This window comes from Cervus elaphus, chromosome 30 (genome assembly GCF_910594005.1).
Source record: "Cervus elaphus chromosome 30, mCerEla1.1, whole genome shotgun sequence".
In the NCBI taxonomy this organism is placed as follows: Eukaryota; Metazoa; Chordata; class Mammalia; order Artiodactyla; family Cervidae; genus Cervus; species Cervus elaphus.
The window spans coordinates 43284580-43293520 of NC_057844.1; positions in this window are offsets into that span (position 1 = coordinate 43284580).

Below are 8941 nucleotides of genomic sequence, written 5' to 3' on the forward strand. Positions count from 1 at the left end.
TAAAAAAATTCACCCAGACTCTAATGCAAAGTGTTTGCATGTGTATATATAAATTCTGGCACTATTAATCTCTGGCTCGTGTAGAGTAGAGTACTAGGGAATACTAAAGTCTGTATATGTATTATCTCATATAGGAGCCAGAGCACAAACAACACAGTGCTATTGAAGTGTCTGCTGGTGAAAGTAAAGCCTGATGCTGTGAAGAACAAAACTGTATTGGAAGCTGGAATGTTAGGTCCATGAATCAAGGTAAATAGGAAGTGGTCACACAGCAGATGACAAGAGTGAAATGACATTTTAGGAATCAATAAACCAAAAAGGATGGGAATGGGTGAATTTAATTAAGTGACCAAATTAAATTTATATGGCAAATTTAATTCAGACCTTATACTATGGGCAAGAATCCATAGAAGAAATGGAGTAGCCCTCGTAGTCAACAAGAGTCCAAAGTGCAGTACTTGGGGGCAATCTCAAAAATGACGGAATGATCTCGGTTCATTTCCAAGGCAAATCATCCAATATCATGGTAATCAAAGTCTATCACAACCACTAATGACAAAGAAGATGAAGTTGGATGGGTCTATGAAGACCTAGAAGACCTTCTAGAACTAAAAAAAAAAAAAAAAAAAAGACGCCCTTTTCATCATAGGAGACTGGAATGCAAAACTAGGAAGTCAAGAGCTGCCTGGAGTAACAAAGTTTGACCTTGGAGTAGAAAATGAAGCAGGGCAAAGGCTAATAGAGTTTTGCCAAGAGAACCCACTGGTCATAGCAAACCCCCTCTTTTAACATCACAAGAGATGACTCTACACATGGACATCACCAAATGGAAAAATGGAAATCAAATTGATTATATTCTTTGCAGCTGAAGATGAAGACACGCTGTACAGTCAACAAAGACAAGACCAGGAGCCAACTGTAGCTCAGATCATGAACCCCTTATTGCAAAATTCAGACTTAAATTGAAGAAAGTAGGGAAAACCAGTAAGCAATTCAAGTATGACCTAAATCAAATCCCTTATGGTTATATGGTGGAGGTGACAAATAGATTTGAGGGATTAAACCTGACAGAATGCCTGGAGAACTATGGACAGAGGTTCATAATATTGTACAGGAGGGGGTGACCAAAATCATTCCTAAGAAAAAGAAATGCCCAAAAGGCAAAATTATTGTCTGAGAAGGTCTTAAAGCAGCTGAGAAAAGAAGAAAAGAGAAAGACAAAGGAGAAAATGAAAGACATATCCCTCTGAATACAGAGTTCCAGAGAATAACAAGGAGAGATGAGGAAGCTTTCTTAAGTGAACACTGCAAAATGATACAGGAAAACAATAAAATGGGAAAGACTAGATATCTCTTCAAGAAAATTAGAGATACCCAGGGAACATTTCATGCAAAGATGGGCACAATAAAGGACAGAAACTGTGTGGACCTAACAGAAACAGAAAATATTAAGAGGAGATAGCAAGAACACACAGAAGAACTGTGCAAAAAAGATCTTAATGGCTGGGATAATTACCACAATTTCATGATCAGTCACCTAGAGCCAGACATTCTGGCATGCGAAGTCAAGTGGGCTTTAGGAAGCATTGCTACAAATAAAGCTAGTGGATGTGACAGAATTCCAGCTGAGCTATTTCAAATCTTGAAAGATGATGCTGTCAATATGCCAGCAAGTTTGGAGAGCTTAGCAATGCCCAAAGGACAGGAAAAGGTCAGTTTTCATTCCAATCCTAAGGAAGAGTAACGTCAAAGAATTCTCTAACTACCACACAATTGTGCTTATTTCACATGCTGGCACGGTAATGCTCAAAATCCTTCAAACTAGGCTTCAACAATACATGAACTGAGAACTTCAAGATATACAAGTTAGAATTAGAAAAGGCAGAGATCAAATTGCCAGCATCCATTGGATCATAGAAAAAGCAGGGTTATTCTTGAAATACATCTATTTCTGCTTCTTTGACTACACCAAAGCCTTTGACTATGTGGATCACAACAAACTGTGGAAAATTCTTAAAGAGATGGGAACACACTACCACCCTACCTGCCCGCTGAGAGATCTGTATGCAGGTCAAGAAGTAACAGAACTGGACATGAAACAATGGGCTGGTTCAAAATTGGGAAAGGAGCACCTCAAGTCTACATACTGTCATCCTGCTTATTTGATTTATATGCAGAGTACATCATATGAAATGCCAGGCTGGATGAAGTTCAAGCTACAATTAAGATTGCAGGGAGAAATATCAATAACCTCAGATATGCAGAAGATGCCACCCTATGGCAGAAAGTGAAGAGGAAGTAAGAGGCTCTTGATAAAGGTGAAAGAAGAGAGTGAAAAAACTGGCTTAAAACTCAGTATTCAAAAAAACTAAAATCATGGCATCTCATTCCATTACTCCATGGCAAATAGATGGGGAAAACAATGGAAACAATGACATACTTCATTTTCACAAAAAAATCTCAGGATACAATAATTGAGGGCATGAAATTAAAAGACACTTGCTCCTTAGAAGAAAAGCTATAACAAACCTAGACAGTATATTAAGAAGCAGAGACACCTCTTTGCTGACAAGGTTTATATAGTCAAAGCTATGATTTTTCCAGCAGTCATGTATGGATGTGAGGGGTGGGCCATAAAGAGCACTGAATAATTGATGCTTATGAACTGTAGTGTTGGAGAAGACTCTTGAGAGTCTCTTGGACTGCAAGGCGACCAAACAAGACAATCCTAAAGGAAGTCAGTCCTGAATATTCATTAGAAGGACTGATGCTGAAGCTGAAGCTCCAATACTTTAATCACCCGATATGAAGAGCTAACTCATTGGAAAAGACCCTGATGCTGGGAAAGATTGAGGGCAGGAGGACAAAAGGGCAACAGAGGATGAAGTGGTTAGATGTCATCATCAACTCAATGGACGTGAGTCTGAGCATGCTCCAGGAGATGGTGAAGAACAGGGAAGCTTTGTGCACTGTAGTTCATGGGATTGCAAAGAGTAGGACACTACTGAGTGACTGAACAACAATGAAAACATACCTTTTTAATGAGATTGTCAATAAAAATTATTTCACAGAAAGAGAATTTGGAAATATTTCAGAGATATTCCTCTAGAACCAGGTAATTGCTATACCACTTAATGAGATGATGCACCCTTCAGTTCACTGAAGTCCCTGTAATATACCTAACTTAGTTCTGGCCCATGTCCACATAAATAATCTTTATTATTAATTCCTGTAGGTCTTTTGACTGCCAGAAGAACTAATATGATATCTATATATTTATTGCTATTATCATTTAAAGAATATTTAAGGACTCAGGGGGTGCTGGAGACCACTCAGAGGATGCTCACAATTGGCTCAAAGAATACTTAGTTGGATAATATTTTCTAATTTATTTAAAACAGATATATGATTATAAACGATCTAGATTGGCTGTTTTAACTTTCAGGTACCTTGCCTTTGGTGGCTAGGTAAATGTTTAACAACCAGTGCAACCAAAAGAAAGGTGGGGAAAAAAGCCTTAATTTGGATTATACAAAGTTCAAGATGTCAGTGTGATGCTATGAATGCAGAGCTGGGAAGAGATGTATGCAATCATGGGGGGAGGGGAGGGGCTTCCCTGGTGGCTTACGTAGTAAAAAATCTGCCTGAAGGATGGGACACATTTCAGGGTTCGATCCCTGGATTGGGAGGATCCCCTGAAGAAGGAAATGGCTACCCATTCCAGTATTCTTGCCTGAAGAATTCCCAGTGAATCTAGATACTTTATAATAATTTGTATGTGTGCTTTAAATAAGTTAAAAAAATATTATCTAACTAAGTTCAGATGTTGATAGCATTAGTTATAAATCTTTAAAGAAATTTCATAAGATATTAATAACATACAATTTGTTGGCTATGATTCACATTTTAAACAGAAAGATGGTATAATTGAAACAATAAAGTAAGACATTTTCCCTCTAAAACAATCTCATTATTATTTTATTTTATTAATATATATTTAAAATACATAATTACTTAAAATTATTATAGAATGTATTAATGTTTCTTTTTCTTAAAAGTAGAATTAACACATGATTTTGAAAAACATGAAAGTAACAGAAAAATTACAAATTCAGGAACAAATTTAGAGTAGATAAGCAGTTATTTTATGCTCAGGATACTGTAACTTATGTTCAGGGACTGTAATAGACCAGACAGTAATCCCAAGAAAATGGCTCATTAAGGGTCTCCAAAGGGACATAACAGCAGAGTTAGGGATTCTATGAAGATATTAGAGCTGTCTAAAATTATAGATTTTGTACTGAAGAAGTTGTAATAAGCTGAATTACATTCAGAGTGAAGTCAGAAACACATAAAATTGCATCAGCAAAGGGGAAAGTATTTGACGGTTGTTTACTAAATAAAAACAACACAAAGCAATCATGATTCATATCATTTTGATCTTTACTTTTTTTTTTTAAATTAGCTAAAGGGATAATAGGTTTGCTCAAAAATATTAAAATAGAATATCTGGTGTTATTCTTGATTCTGCTCCAACCTTTAATTTTTAAACTCTACAATCCCCACACATATCTCTGAAGCAGTAGCATTACGTCAGTACTTATGTATTTTTCACTTCCCCAGAATATCTAGAACCATTCAGTTTATAAAAAGTGCCAATGTTATTATTGCATAGTGAATGATGTAATATATCTGATAAATTTATTAAAATATTTCTGATTTAGGCTGATTAGAATACTAAGCTAGTGATAAAATTTACATCTGCAACATATGATGCCTGAACAGTTATAAAGTGAGTGAGTGCAAGTCTCTCAGTCGTGTCCAACTCCTTGCGACCCCATAGACTATACAGTCCATGGAATTCTCCAGGCCAGAATACTGGAGTGGGTAGCTTTTCCCTTCTCCAAGGGATCTTCCAGACCAGGAATCGAACTGGGGTCTCCTGCATTGCAGGCAGATTCTTTACCAACTGAGCTATCAGGGAAGCCCATAACAAATGACTCACAAAAAGACAAACTGTTTCTATAAGCACTAGGAATTAAATTTCCCAAGTGTGGTAGTTTTCAAAAAGATTTATTTTGCCCCTCTTCCTGATGTTACATCAATTGTTCTTCTAGACTGAATCTGGGCTAAACCACGTGACTGACATTTTCCAAAGAGAGTTGATCAGCTGACTCAAGTGTAACCTCAGAAAACACTTGCCTATTCCAACTTGTGTCCTACTATTTCTAATATTGCCCACAAAGCAGTTCTGGGCTGGTTCACTTTAAGGTAAACAACATGTTGACCAATCATCTATGAAAGGCCAACAGTCATCTGATCTTAGGCAGTTGTATGAGCCCATCCTAGATCAAAAGAACAATCCAGAACAGCCAAGTCTAATTATGAACCCACACTCTTACCAGCCAAATAAGTGCTTATTAATTTAATCACTGATATTGGGCTTGTTACATAATATGATTGAGGTAATGAAGAGAATAAGCACTGTTGTTGTTCAGTTGCTAAGTTGTGTCTTACTCTAGGTGGCCCCATGGGCTGCAGCTCGCCAGGCTTCCCTATCCTCCACTATCTCCTGGAGTTTGCTCAAGTTCATGTCTATTGAGTCGGTGATGCTATCCAACCATATCTTCCTTTGCTTCTTGACCCACATTAAGGTTTCTCAGGAGACACATAAGGTGGTCTGAGATTCCCATCACTTTAAGAACTTTCTAGAGTTTGTTGTGATCCACACAGACAAAGGCTTTCTTATAGTCAATCAGCAGAAATAGATGTTTTCCTGGAATTACCTTGCTTTCTCTATGACCAACAAACACTGCACACTTAATCTCTGGTTCCTCTGCCTTTCTGAAACCCAACTTGTACATCTGGAAGTTCTCAGTTCATGTAGTGCTGAAGCTTAGCTTGAAGGATTTTGAGCATAACCTTATTGACATGGGAAATGAGTGCAGTTTGCTGAACATTCTTTGGCACTGCCCTTCTTTGGGACTAGAATTAAAACTGACCTTTTCCAATCTTGTGGCCACTGCTGAGATTTCCAGATTTGCTGACATACTAAGTGCAGCACTTTAAGAGCATCACCTTTTAGGATTTGAAATAGCTCAAATGGAATTCCATCATCTCCACAAGCTTTTTCATACTAATACTTCCTAAGACCCACTTGACTTCACACTTCAGGCTGTCTGGCTCTAGGTAAGTGACCACACTATCGTGCTTATCCCAATCATTAAGATTTTTTTTTTTTTTTCCCCATAGTTTTTCTGTGTATTCTTGCCACCTCTTCTTAAACCCTTCTGCTTCTGTTAGGTTCTTACCATTTCTGTCCTTTATTGTGCCCATCCTTGCATGAAACACTCCCTTAGTATCTCTCATTTTCTTGAAGAGATCTCTAGTCTTACCCATTTTATAATTTTCCTCTATTTCTTTGTATTGTTCATTGAAGCAGGCTTTCTTATTTTTCCTTGCTATTCTCTAGAGCTATGCATTCAGTCGGATATATTTATCCTTTTCTCCCTTACTTTTCATTTCTCTTCTTTCCCCAGTTATTTGTAAAGCCACCTCAGACAACCACTTTGCCTCTTAAATATCTTTTCCTTTGGAATGATTTTGGTTACTGCCTCCAACACAATGCTACAAACCTCTTCCCATAGTATTTAAAGTGAAAGTGAAAGTGAAGTTGCTCAGTCATGTCTGACTCTTTGTGACCCCATGGACTGTAGCCTACCAGGATCCTCAGTCCATGGGATTTTCCAGGCAAGAATACTGGAGTGGGTTGCCATTTCCTTCTCCAGGGGATCTTCCCGACCCAGGGATCAAACTCAGGTCCCCTGCATTGTAGGCAGACACTTTACCTTCTGAGTTACCAGGGAAGCCTGTAGCATTTAGGCACTATCTAAATCTGATCCCTTGAATCTATTCATGACCTCTACTGCATAATCATGAGGGATTTGATTTAGGTAATGCCTGAATGGTCTAGTGGTTCTCCCTACATTTTTTAGTTTAAACCTGAATTTTGCAGTAAGGAACTGATGATCTGAGTCACTGTCAGCTCCTGGTCTTGTTTGTGCTGACCAAATAGAGGTCCTCTGTCTTCGACTGCTTATAATATAATCAACTTGATTTTGATTTTGTCCATTTGGTGATATCCATGTGTAGAGTCATCTCTTGTGTTGTTGGAAAGGCTGTTTGCTATGACCAGTGTGTTCTCTTGGCAAAATTCTGTTAGGGTTTGCCCTATTTTATTTTGTACTCTGAGGCCAAACATAGTTGTTACTCCAGGTATCTCTTGACATTACTTTTGCGTCCCAGTCACCTATGATGAAAAGGACATCTTTTTTTGGTGTTAGTTTTAGAAGGTCTCATTGATCTTCATAGAACTTCATAGAACATAGTCAATTTCTACTTCTTTAGCATCAGTGTTTTGAGCATAGACTTGGATTACTCTAATGTTGAATAGTTTGCCTTAGAAACGAACTGAGATCATTCTGTTGTATTTGAGATTTCACACCAATACTGCATTTTGGACTCATTTGTTATCTATGAAGTTTACTTCATTTCTTCTAAGGGATTCTTGCCCACAACTGCATATTTATCTAAATTAAATTCCCCCATTCCTGTCCATTTTAATTCAGTGATTTCTAAGATGTCGAGGAAAAGGAGGAGAGGGGATAGAAGACAACATGGTTGGATGGCATCACTGACTTGATGGGCATGAGTTTGAGCAAGTTCTGGGAGTTGGCGATGGACGGGGAAGCCTAGTGTGCTGCAGTCCATGGGGTGGCAAAGAGTCAGACACCTGAGCAACTGAGCTGAACTGAAGATATAGATGCTCACGCTTGCTCTCTCCATTCCCAGTTGTTCACTCTTGCTTGACCATGCCCAGTTGTCCTTGATTTGTGGACCTAACATTCCAGGTTCATATGCAATATTGTTCTTTAGCATCAGACATTATTTTTACCACCAGACACATCCACAACTGAGCGTGATTTCCACTTTGGTTCAGCAGCTTTATTACCCACTGCTCTTCTCCAGTAGTCTTCCAACCTGGGGGACTCATTTTTCAGTGTTATATCTTTTTGCCCTTTTGAATGGTTCATGTGGTTCTCAGCAGGAACACTGGAGTGTTTCATCATTCCCTCCTCCAATGGACCACATTTTTTTAGGACTTTCCATTATGACACATCCATCTTGGGTGGCCCTGCAAGGCATGGCTCACAGCTTCATTGAATTATACTAGCCTCTTTGCCACAACGAGGCTGTGACTGAAGGGGAAGAATCAGCATATGATAAACCAAAGTTTTCTTTTTCTTCTCTGCTATTTTATTATTTTGCTCGAAAATGTAGCATTTTAAAAAAAGTATTTTCAATTAAAAAATGACAATTTATTTTCTGTTATGTACATTTGGACTAGTAATAAAATAAATTTACTTATAAACAGGAATTACTTTAAATAAATATAATTTATTAAATCATTAGCAAAATATTGAGTTGAACTGATAACTCAGTGGTAACTGTGTGAGCATGTTGTCCAACTCTTTGCGATCCCATGGACCGTAGCCTGCCAGGTTCCTCTACCCACGGAATTTTCCAGGGAAGAACACTGGAGTGGATTGCCATTTCATACTCCAAAGGATCTTTCTGACACAGGTACAGAAATTACATCTCTTGCATCTCCTCCTGCATTGGGAAGTGGAGTCTTTACCACTGCTGTTTAAAGCATCATGGATGTGTTGCTAAATTTATATGAATAAAGAATCAGGCTATTAGCAAATAATTGAACTTTTAAAATGTAAATTAATTACTTTAAACAGAAGACAAGATGATATATATTAAGAATTACTTACATGAAAAAAGAAAAAAAAAAACAACAAATATTTCAATGATAGCAAAAGTAAAGAAAAATACATATAAATTATTCTGCTCATCTCTATTCAACCTAAGAAAA